The sequence below is a fragment of the Myotis daubentonii genome, chromosome 5 (genome assembly GCF_963259705.1).
Source record: "Myotis daubentonii chromosome 5, mMyoDau2.1, whole genome shotgun sequence".
Taxonomy (NCBI): Eukaryota; Metazoa; Chordata; class Mammalia; order Chiroptera; family Vespertilionidae; genus Myotis; species Myotis daubentonii.
In genome coordinates this window covers 38316644-38328928 of record NC_081844.1, presented here as the reverse complement: position 1 = coordinate 38328928, position 12285 = coordinate 38316644, and the positions used below count along the sequence as shown (strand labels likewise).

Below are 12285 nucleotides of genomic sequence, written 5' to 3'. Positions count from 1 at the left end.
TAGAGTCAACATCATTAAAATGTCCATACTACCCAAAGCAATCTATAAATTCAATGCACTTCCCATTAAAATACCAAGGGCATATTTCACAAACCTAGAACGAACTCTCCAAAAATTCATCTGGAATAAAAAAAGACCCCGAATAGCTGCAGCGATCCTGAGAAAGAAGAACAAAGTAAGTGGGATCTCAATACCAGATATCAAGATGTATTACAAAGCCACTGTTCTCAAAACTGCCTGGTACTGGCACAAGAACAGACATATAGATCAATGGAATAGAATAGAGAGCCCAGAAATCGGCCCGAACCAATATGCTCAATTAATATTTGACAAAGGAGGCAAGAACATACAATGGAGTCAAGATAGCCTCTTCAATAAATGGTGTTGGGAAAATTGGACAGATACATGCAAAAAAATGAAACTAGACCACCAACTTACACCATACACAAAAATAAACTCAAAATGGATAAAGGACTTAAATGTACGATGGGAAATAATAAAAATACTAGAAGAATCCAAAGGCAACAAAATCTCAGACATATGCCGAAGCAATTTCTTCACCGATACAGCTCCTAGGGCATTGGAAACTAAAGAGAAAATAAACAAATGGGACTACATCAAAATAAAAAGCTTCTGCACTGCAAAAGAAACCATCAACAAAACAACAAGAAAGCCCACTGCATGGGAAAATATATTTGCCAATGTTATCACCGATAAGGGTTTAATCTCCAACATTTATTGGGAACTCATACAACTTAACAAAAGGAAGATAAACAATCCAATCAAAAAATGGGCAAAGGACCTAAATAGACACTTTTCAAAAGAGGACATTCAGAAAACCAAGAGACATATGAAAACATGCTCAAAGTCACTAATCATCCAGGAGATGCAAATCAAAACAACAATGAGGTACCATCTCACACCTGTCAGAATGGCTATCATCAACAAATCAACAAACGACAAGTGCTGGAGAGGATGTGGAGAAAAAGGAACACTTGTGCACTGCTGGTGGGAATGCAGACTGGTGCAACCACTATGGAAGACAGTATGGAATTTCCTCAAAAAACTAAAAATGGAACACCCATTTGACCCAGTGATCCCACTTCCAGGAATATATCCCAAGAAAACAGAAACACCAATCAGAAAGGATATATGCATCCCTATGTTCATAGCAACACAATTTACCATAGCTAAGATCTGGAAACAGCCTAAGTTCCCATCAGCAGATGAATGGATTAGAAAACTGTGGTACATCTACACGATGGAGTACTATGCTGCTGTAAAAAGAAGGAATTCTTACCATTTGCAAAAGCATGGATGGAACTGGAGAGCATTATGCTGTGTGAAATAAACCAGTCAATGAAGGAAAAAAACCACATGATCTCACTCATTTCTGGATAATAAAGACCATTATAAACTTATGAACAAAAATAGATACAGAGACAGAGCTGCATCGAACAGACTGTCAAACTACAGCGGGAAGGCTGGGAATGTTTGGGGGGTGGGAAGAGGGGCTAAGAGATCAACCGAAGAACTTGTATGTATGTATATAAGCATAACCAATGGACATAAGACACTGGGGGGTAGAGGAGGCTGGGGGAATGTCAAGGGGAGAAAAAAAAAGGAGACCTATGTAATAGTCTTTGTATTACTTTAAGCAATAAAAATAAATAAATAAATAAATAAATAAATAAATAAATAAGAAGGCCGGTGGAAGAGAATGAAAAGGAAACAGTGTGTGTTTTCCCTCAACTACTTACAAGCTGATGATATCACTCCATTCTTGAGACCCTTAGAATCTAAGGATTAGATCAACCCTGTGAGGCGGTTTCTGGGATTATCTGAGATTCCGTGGAGAGTACGCAGCCTTCACCCGCCATAAGGATGGTGCTTAGTAACCACCAGCTTTTAGTGCTGTGATTCCTGCACTGGTGGCCTGCAGGGATTGGCCTGCTGTGGGAGCGCTGCTCATCCCAGTCAGCCGGGGCTGTGGACCTGCAGTGAGTGTCTGCCCCTTGGTGGTCAGTGTGTGTCATAGCAACTGGTTGACCAGTTGTTCTCGTCATTCTGCCTTTCGGTCGCTGGGCTTTTATCATATAGGATTGTATTTTCAATTTCAATCATTTAAACTTTTATATCAAGGCCCATCTTTTCAGTGTTTTGTATTATATGTAAATACTAGAGGCCCAGTGCATGAAATTTGTGCACAGAAGCGGGGGTCCTTCAGCCCAGCCTGCACCCTCTCCAATCTGGGACCCCTCAGGGGATGTCTGACTGCCTCTCGCAATCGGGACCACTGGCTTCTAACTGTTCCCCTACCAGCCTGATCGCCCCTAATTGCTCCCCTGCTGGCCTGATTGCCCCTAACCATCTCTGCCTCGCCCCACACCTGGGACCCAGGATTCCCTCCTCTGGCCAGTCACAGGCACCCAGGACCTGGACCAGCTTCACCCAGGCCGGCCGCAGCCACAGGGGACCACTGGGCGGTGGCTTGTCCCACTCCCAGGCCTCAGCCTGGCTGGTCCCCATTCCTCTCTCATGGGCTCATTTGTACCTATCTGGTCCCCATTCCTCTCTTGTGAGCTCATTGTGCCTGGCTGATCTTCATCCCTCTCTCCCCAGTGTTGAGTGTCTGAGCCGTTAAGGTGTGATGGCGTGTGGGTGTGATGACCATTTGCGTATTAGCTCTTTATTATATAGGATGTGAACACTGTGGTTTCAGCATGTTACCAGATATTTTTTCCATTGATTTTTAGAGAGAGTGGTAGAGAGAGAGAAAGAGATTGGTTGCCTCCCACACATGCCCCAACCTGACCAGGGGATCAAACCTGCAACCCAGGTACTTGCCCTTGACCAGGAATCAAACCTGAGCCCCGTCAGTGAGCGGGCTGGTGTTCTAAAACCACTGAGCAACACCCACCAGGATGACAGCATGTTCTTTTTAACAGAATTAGAACTCCAAGTCTGTGTTCCATATAGTACCAAATCTTTAAAACAAATCATTCTGACACATAAAATGAACTCGTGGCCTGTCTAACCCTAGCAGCGATGATACTGACACAGTAGAAATAAAGACAGCTAAAGCTATGTGCCCTTTTAAAGCAGCCAGTGTTGTTCAACATGTAGGGGAGGAAATAGAAATTGTCACAATGCAAACATTTATTCCAACTTAACCAAATACACAAATCACTGATCTAAATTGAATACTGTTTTGTGTGTATAGAAAGCTAGGATATCTTCGGAAAATACAAATAATTGACAGTGATAATTTACTGTAGCTTGTCAAAATCAGTGAGATAAAGGTGAAAATAAATAAATACTGTCAAACCAGTTTCCTTAGCAACTAACCAATTGCCATAAAAAAGAAAAGGGTTTTTCTGTCTGCTGTGAGCTACAGGCTGCTATATAGTTTGCTTATTATGGACTCCATATAAGGACTATCTGATGCAGGGTTTTCATTACCTCAATGTCCAAAAGTCATGAGATTTGATCAATATATGAAGTAATTTAAATACAAATCTTTTGCATCCACTGTTCAGAACAAGACTCTAAGAAACACAAACAAGACCAGAAAATGTCATTGGATTTTCCATATTCTATCAAAATACCAGATTTATCTTTGTAGTCTTTATTGTGTGGAATTTCATGAATTTGCAAAAGGTCATGATGAGAATACCTGGAATTGTATTTATATGAGAAATGTGGTGAGGAGATCATTTTGCGACACAGCAATGAGCCAGAATCTGTTTGGAAGCGCAGGGTGAGAAGTTTTCTGTGTTATGTGGGGATTAACAATGGACACCCAGAAGGACGTTTGCCCCGAAAGCAGCAGCCAATGACTTATATCGTGGACAATATCACTCAGAAAATGAAATAAATCCAGGGATCCAATGATACAGAGAGCGTGGAAACAGAATAATATACAAGAGAAGTTCTAAAAGATTGGTGGATTTTGATGTTTGATGAAACGTGGAGTTATTGTCAGAAGACTAGCTTTGTTTGTATTTGGATTTGCTATTAATGATTCTCATTGTTGTATAGCTTTTGATTCGTGTACTTTATACATACAACTGAATGCATGTGATTTCATTTTTAAAATCATATTATGCTTAGGTACCTATGAATAGTTTATAGAAGGAAATTGTTTTTGTTCAACTACATGAATTATAATTTAATTTTGTTGTGCATGTCATCTGACACGCAGTGAAGGTTAAAAGTGCTTTCCAAACCACACTTTTAATCAAAACCTAGAATCATCTGAGAACCTTGTTCAAAACAAAGGTTTCTAGTGCCCTCTAGAGGTCGGATTTAGTTAAGTTTCTTGGAAACCACTGCCATTACCAACTGAAAACCCTCTAGTATCAGAGAGTTTGTAGAGTATACCCAAAGCGCTGTCAGTATGCAGACATTTTGAGTTATATTTTCCACTTGTTTTTTGGTATTTCTGTATTTGTATATAATTCTTGACTGTCTGTTAAATCTTTGGAAAAGGAAAAGAAACTTTAATGGTTATTTCTCCAACTCCAAGTAAAGTAGATGAAGCAGGCTATTAATTTAAGATAGGTGTAGTTGCCCAGGAGTAATAATTTATTAAAGTTTTTACAATTCTGCTTTCAGTATATAAAAATAATAGTGGTTGGTTTTCACTGAATTATTGGGTAAATGTTTTAAACTTTTGCCTCAGTTTTAGGGGTATGGAATTGATGATCATACCGATACTCCACCTGTTACAGGATTTCATCCTAATGAAATATCACAGTAGCCTCCCTAACATTCATCTTGAAGAGTAGATATATTCTAATTTATTGATAACTATGTGTGTCTCTGACATTCAAAAACCATATGACAGTTTTTATTTCATTTTTTAAATTTAAATTCTTTATTGTTGAAAGTATTACATATGTCTCCTTTTTCCCCGATTGACCTCTCCCTGGCCACTCCCCCACCCATATGACAGTTTTTAAAAACAACTGTGTTTCTACTATTATCCTCAAATACTAAGTTCTATAAATGTTTGTGCTATACAAAGTACTGCCGTGCTCAAATTTTCAGAGTGCTTCCTTGGTCCAGATTTTTCCTTAGTTGTGGCTTTCATAATTTTTCATTTCTGCTACATTCCTTCTTGACCTTGTCTTTTTTAGGCAGAGTCCCCATAAATGTGACAACTCCATGATACCCAACTCATTAGATAAAATAATTACTCTACTTGTAACTGTTCTAATTTCATCATAGGTCCTTTGCATATCAATAGTTTAATTAAATAGTGTTATTTGATTAACTAGACAGCAGTTTAAGAGAAAAAAGTGTAACCACTAGAACTCAAGACCACCATTACAGTCAGTCAGTTAACTCTTAGCATCCCCTTCATTTATAAAATGAAAGTTATTTCACCTAGTCAGTTTGGCTCAGTGGATAGAGCATTGACCTGTGGACCAAAGAGTCCCAGGTTCGATTCCGGTCAAGGGAACATACCTTCATTGCAGGCCCTTTCCCGGCCCAGGTCCTGGTCAGGGCTTATGCAGGAGGCAACCAAACCAATCAATGTGTTTCTCTCATATCAATGTTTCTCTCTGTCTTTCCCTCTCTGTTCCACTCTCTCTAAAAATCAGTGGAAAAATATCCTTGGGTGAGGATTAACAAACAAACAAAAAATAGAAAGTCATTTGATCTCTTATCTACCTGGACAGTTTTAAGAAAAAAATAAAGAAAATATTGAATAAAAAAATTTAAGATTCTATTTAATAATGTTCTATAAATATTAATATCAAATAAACGGTGACCTTGAAGTAAACACATAATTTGTCCCCTACTAAACTGCTAACCAATGACTATGGATATGTCCATGGGAAAAGCACTGAAAATTGGTTCAAATCCAGCCCTGTTACTCAATAACTGGCCAGTTCACTTCATTCATTTTAACTGGCCAGGTAGTTATGGTCAAATAACTGCCTGGCCCTAGCTTTATTATCAAATGGAGGAATTATGATGGTCAATACATGGAGGTGACAGTCCTTTGAGACTCTGAAGCTATTTTCAGAGATTAAAATTATGAAAAATTCAAAAATCAAGAATTACCAGTCTTAAGGAAGAATAAAATATTGTATAAGGTTCTTATCATGAAGAAACTGTCTTGAAGGTGTCATATCACAGTGATGCAGCACTGTCTTTTAAAATGTCTTTTAAAATACATATTTTAAACCAATGGCCATACATGATTATGTATTCCCAATAGCCAGGATACAGGAGTCTGATAAACAAGGTATGGATATAGGATTGGCCCCTCTGGGATTAAGGGAATTTGTGCTTCCTATCCCCACATCTTTAGACTCCATTGGACCAAAGTTTTAGGTTTTCAGGTTTTTACTGCTTCTACCAGGGGGCACAATAAGCATTCTGCCAAACTTAATTCTATTAGTGCCTAGCCTAGCCCCAATATTGGAAGACTAGACAGCCAAGAAAGAAATTACTACATTGGTAGGGTTAATTGGTCCTCATTATCATAAGAAGGTAGAGTTGCCACTATATAAGGGTGTCCCAAAATTCACGCAAGAAGTAATTTTGATAACAAACAAAGGTTTATAATGAAAAATTGTAAATTTTTTATTGATTCATAAAGTATACAGTATAGGGTTAAGTATGGAATAGCATATTGGGTAACTAGCTTCTCAAAATGTCCAATTCTTGACCACGGTGCCAAATTGATGTCCCTGGACTCTCAGCAACACTCACGAACTGCTTCAATGTTTTGTGTTGAACGATTTGTTGAAGGACAGCCAGAGTGTTTAAGATCACTAATTGAACCAGTCTCCCTAAATTTTTTAATTAATCTCTTCACAGTTGAAGTTAAATCACTATTCCGACCATATTTTGCACAAAAATTGCCAACTGTAGCTGCCAAACCATCATTATTTTTAAAATATTGCTCAACAATGAAAACGCTTTGTTCTTTCATGTAGTGCTCCAGTTTTAATAACCCTGAACTGTCAGCTGTCACGCTATCTTTTTTCTTTTCATTGGCAATGCTGTACAGTACAAATGGCATAAAATTCAAATCTTGCATGAATTTTTGGACACCCTAAAGAGGGCAAATAAAACCTAGGGGGTTTCACTGGAGTGACTCATTATTTCATCATGCCCAGTGATAACCAGGAATTAACTATTTCAGTAACCGCAGCCTGATTAGGAGGCCAGTAACCAGGGGCTCAGACATCACAGGCATGGAGGTCTGGCTTACACCACAGGGCAAGAGATAGATCAACAGAAGTATTGTCCAAGGGCAAGGGACAGCTAAAATAAAAAAGAAGAAAAAGGATGCATGTTAGTTATGGCCTCAAGAGCAACTGCAAGTAGCAAGACCTGTAACATTCCAAACCCTAGTGTTGCAACTATTTCTTGAACCTTAACTAATCACAACCTTAAAATATCAGGGACAAGAGCAAATAGGTTGAACACAGTGTGTGAGAGAATCTGAGTGGTGCAATGGATGGACAACTAGCACACCCTGTTCCTGCCCTGCTCTTGTGTTTGTCATTTTTCTCTACACAGAAGGGATGCCTATTCTGAAGACCTGGAACTCTCTCCCTTACAGCTGTTGGGGGACTTCAGCATGACAGTAGTTAGTAAACCTGGAAGCAGCACCCAGTTGATGACGTATAAGGAGTTGTGAAGATAAATTTCCCAGCATCCTCATCCTTCAACTGGCAGAATTCTGAAGAGTCTTCTACACTTCATCTTAGAGTTCACCATGGAAATGGTAGACAGCAGCCCAAAATAGTAATAGTCTTCAAATCCATCTTTTTTTTTTCTTCTCCTCCTTGTCTCATTTCCCCACTCTTCTGGTGTATTTTAGGATCACCTCCTTAAAAAACTAGTACCACTAAAATCCTTGTCAAAGATACTTTGCATCAAAGATGAAACTAAAAACAATTCAACTAACCACTTGTTATGCCTAATTTGTGAAAACTATCTTATTTTATTATTATCGCACAGGTATCTTTTCCAAAATTATTGTGTGTAAAGTACTCTGTATCCTCCTATATAATAGAAGGCTAATATGCAAATAGACCGAACAGCAGGACAACCAAACAACTGGTTGCTATGATGTGCACTGACCACCAGGGGGCATGTGTGGAGCATGGCAGTTGTCAGCCCCAATGGGATGGTGGAGCAGGTGAGCAGGGGCACCAGACCAACGCAGGGCATCGGTAGCTGTCATCTGGGCAAGCCTCTGGTGGTTACTGAAAATTCATTGCTCCTGCCCGCCACAATCACGCCCAGCGCTCGCACCCACTGCTGGTGCTGGAGCCACTGCTCACACCCACTGCCAGCACTGGCCCCACTTGCACCTGCTGCCAGTGCCAGAGCTGCTGCTCGCACCCGCTGCCAGTGCCCAGTGCTGGTCCCAATCGCTTGGTGCCATCAGTGGGTGCAAGTGACAGCCTCCGGCCCTGATCACTCCTGAGGGCTTCTCCACCTCCCCCTGCTCCTGAGAGGCTATCAGAGCAGCAGCTGCCACTCACACCCGCTGCCGGTGCCGACCCCAATTGCTATATGCCATCATCAAGTGCAAGTGGGGCCAGCATTGTCAGCGCATGGAAGCGGCAGCAGTGGGAGCAGGGCTGCTGGCAGGCAGGGGCTGGCAGCCACAGCAGGAGGGGCCAAGTGGGGGCACAGGGGATGGGCCGAGACCTGCCCCTGTGCCTACTGCAACCTCACGGCCCACAGTTCCTTTCAAGGTGCACAAATTCTTGCACTGGGACCCTAGTTACAATATATTTTCCATAAAGTCAGGAATTTTGTTTATCTTGTCCACTACTGTATTCCCAAGACTTACGGCAGTACCAAGCACATATTACATGCTCAAAAGGGGGAATAATTTTATGCATTAAATGTTGGCCCAACATTTATTACCAGATAATTACTGTTTGCTCATGATGTACTCATCATTTACTTTTAAATTAACTTCAATTTGATAATTTATGTAGCACTTATATCTACATTCATAGGTTAGATTGACTCTTTTTATCTTTTGCTGTCTGTGGTATCTTCTAAGTTAATCCTCAATTATCCCTGCCCCTAGGTTCACAATTATGTGCAAACCTGTCCCCTGGGGTATGGCTGGACTTATTGACTGAGATATAATGAACCAATAATGTATATCACATGAAAGATGATGCCATTTACAAAATTAGTTCTAAAAAGGCAATAGCTTTCATTTGGAGTATATTCTTTCATCTCTCTCAGATCACTTGCTCTTGGGCGAGCCAGCAGCCATGTCATGCTGTAGTTCTAGAGAGAGGACCACATGGCAAGGAACTGAGACCTACCAACAACCATGTGAGTGAGTTTGGAAGACCTTCCCCAGCCTTCAGCTGAGAATGCAGCTCCAGCTGACAACTTTGTCTGCAAACAAGTGGGAGACTTTGAGCCAAATCACCCAGTTAAGCCACACTCAAGACTTTGACCCACAGAAACTGTGAGGTAATAAATGTTTGTTAGTTTAAGCCACTACATTTTGGGGGGGTTGGTTATGCTATAATTTGTAAATAATATATTGCCCTTGTGACATTTCTATATTGTAGTTATTCAATTTTGTAAAATTTGTTGAGTAGCTCTTTAGTTTATTCTGTTCTCTGAATTATTCTCTAATAGCAATTTTCTATTCTTGAAGGGTGTGCATAAAATCTAGTTCACTTTAGCATTTTTGATTGTGAAAGGCTAGAACTTTGACTACCTGAAATTTTATTATATTGGCCAACTTTATATTTCCAAAAAAGTGTCCATTTCATTCAAATAATCAGCATAGGCAGTCTAAAGTATTCTATAATTTTTAAATTTTTCTCTGCCTGCTATTTTAATGGAAAAGAAATAAACCAAAATAGTAATAATTTTTTAAGTGGTAGAATAATGCATTATTTTATTATATTAATTTTATGGGTTTTCCAATTTTAAAATAAAGATATGTTATTTAGGGACCAGAATAAAAGTAAAATATACATATTGTATGTAGGCATCTATATGTGTATATATATATTGTTTTTATACAGGAAAAAAGTTATTAGTGACTTGGCAAATGTATAATCAGTAGAAGATGAGGGACAATGTCAGAAGTCTATAGTATAAGAAGTGAATGGGAAGAAGTGGAAACAAAATATATACTAGTACTATTATTTTTCTGAGAGGAAAGGGGAAAGGTTAGGGTTTTACATAAAAAGTCAACTAAAGACAAGGAAGGTAATTTTTTTTTTTTTTTTTTTTTTTAGCCTACAGCACCCGGTATTCCCACGCGGTCTCCCATCCAAGTACTAACCAGGCCCGACCCTGCTTAGCTTCCGAGATCAGACAAGATCGGGCAAGTTCAGGGTGGTATGGCCGTAGACAGAAGGTAATTTTATGTTTTATGTTCTGTTTTTAAAGTGCAGGAACTTGAAGATGTTTATAGAATTAAGGTAAGGTAATAATGAATTTGGAAAGATTGAAGCAATAAGAAGAAAAAGTAACTGACACTACAAGGACTCAAAAGCTGTCAATACTACCGAATCCAGGAATGGAAGGCAAATAATGAACACTTGATTATAAAGTATTTTCAGAGTACCTAGTGCCTTTCTGGAGAGCTATCTATGATAATAAAAGTGTAATATGCAAATCAACTGAATGGCCAAACAGTGGAACAACCATCCAAACAACCTTCCAGATGAAGCCGGGGCTGCAAAGGCCTACTCTTGCACAAATTTCATGCATCGGGCCTCTAGCCTATATATATAAAAGCCAAGCGACTGGAACAATGAAACGACTGGAACAACCAGTTGCTATAACGCACACCGCAGCAGCCAACCAGCCCAATCAGGGCCCAATCGACCCCCCGCAACCTCCCACGGCCCTTCCCCCTGGCCGGCCCCCTCACCCTGATCGGGGGCGGGCTGGCTGGCCAACCACCTATGGCTCCTCCCCCCCACCAGCCTGGCCTGTTGGCCCCATCAGGATGGGCCAGCCAGACCCCCCCAGCACGAATTCATGCACCAGGCCTCTAGTGTTCAATTAAACCCAATAATTTCTAGGTCTAATTACTATCTCATGGAAAATTAACTCCTTTCTCCTTTGGCTGTGATAATTTGTACTTCAATAGCTTGATTACTGATTTTTTTTCTCTGTGTTCTTTTAAAGAAAGGCATATGTCAAAGTGCTGTATCTTCCTTAATTAACTGAGGCCCTAAGCTATAAACTACCTTTCAACATTCACCTGGTGCCCACCCACCCACTCCCCAAATGCAATGAACCTTCTTCTGACCCTTTCTTTGATGTCCCGAATTGCCAGCCCATGGATCACACAATGTTCTTGGCCTTTTCTGGCAGGCTTCCAAGCTCACCTCCCAGCTCCAGCTATATCTGGATGGAAAAAAAAATGTTTATAGAAAATGTCAAAGCACCACTGAACATTCTGCCCTTAGTGTTCCCTAAGGGATCTGTGCTCATAAATTTGATTGCTTAGCAATGTAAACTATACTTCCAACGCTTTTCCTCATGATCCAGAAGGCAAGAGCTCCAAGGCACATGAGAAAAATCAGTAAATTCTGGATTCATGGTTGGAGATGCTAAAGATTCCAAACCAGTCAAGTTTAAGTAAAGGAACAATCATCCATAACCAGCACACACCCTAAGATTCCCCTGTGAGTTTTCAGGGTGCTGGGGGAATCTTGTTCCCAGCAACTTTGAAGGAAAAAAACCTGAACCCAGGCTTAAGAAAAGTCATTCCCACAGCTTTCAGTTCCCTCATTGGCCCTCCTTAGGACCAATATGAGGTTTGTGAGGTTTGCCTCTTCCAGGACCTCTGATAATGATACCCAAAGTCTCCTCCTATGCCCCATCCTGATTCAGCTCAACATATTATTTTCAAAGTCTAAGCCAGGGAGGATCTGCTCAAATAATGTAACTGCATGTTCCACTCACTGAAATGCTGAGGTAGAAAAACCACTCCTCAGATGAAGCCATGACAGAAGGGAGCTTCTTAAGATATGTTACTAAACTGGAGTAGGACCGTCTAAGTCCAAAGATTAAACAATTCTAAAATTGGCTATGAAAAATCAAATAAGATCAAGAATAGCAATGCACTTTGCAGCTTCCAAAATTGATATTCTTACTCATGTCTTCTTTGGGGTTCCCTAGGCTACGTGTTCATTTCCTTAGTGTCTACGAGGTCATTTGTGCCACTTTGTCAGACATATGCTCATGTGGCATTGCCATTGTTTTTTTCTATATTATTTGTTTTCCTAAGTTCATCTAAGGCCC

General features: G+C 40.2%; 1 non-coding gene across 1 annotated transcript; it reads right to left on the bottom strand.

Moving 5' to 3' along the window:
- Positions 1-10260: 10260 nt before the first annotated feature.
- Positions 10261-10379, bottom strand: LOC132236291 (5S ribosomal RNA). The gene has a single exon (XR_009453240.1). It is a non-coding gene; the product is annotated as a 5S ribosomal RNA (ribosomal RNA).
- Between the last annotated feature and the right edge of the window lie 1906 nt (positions 10380-12285).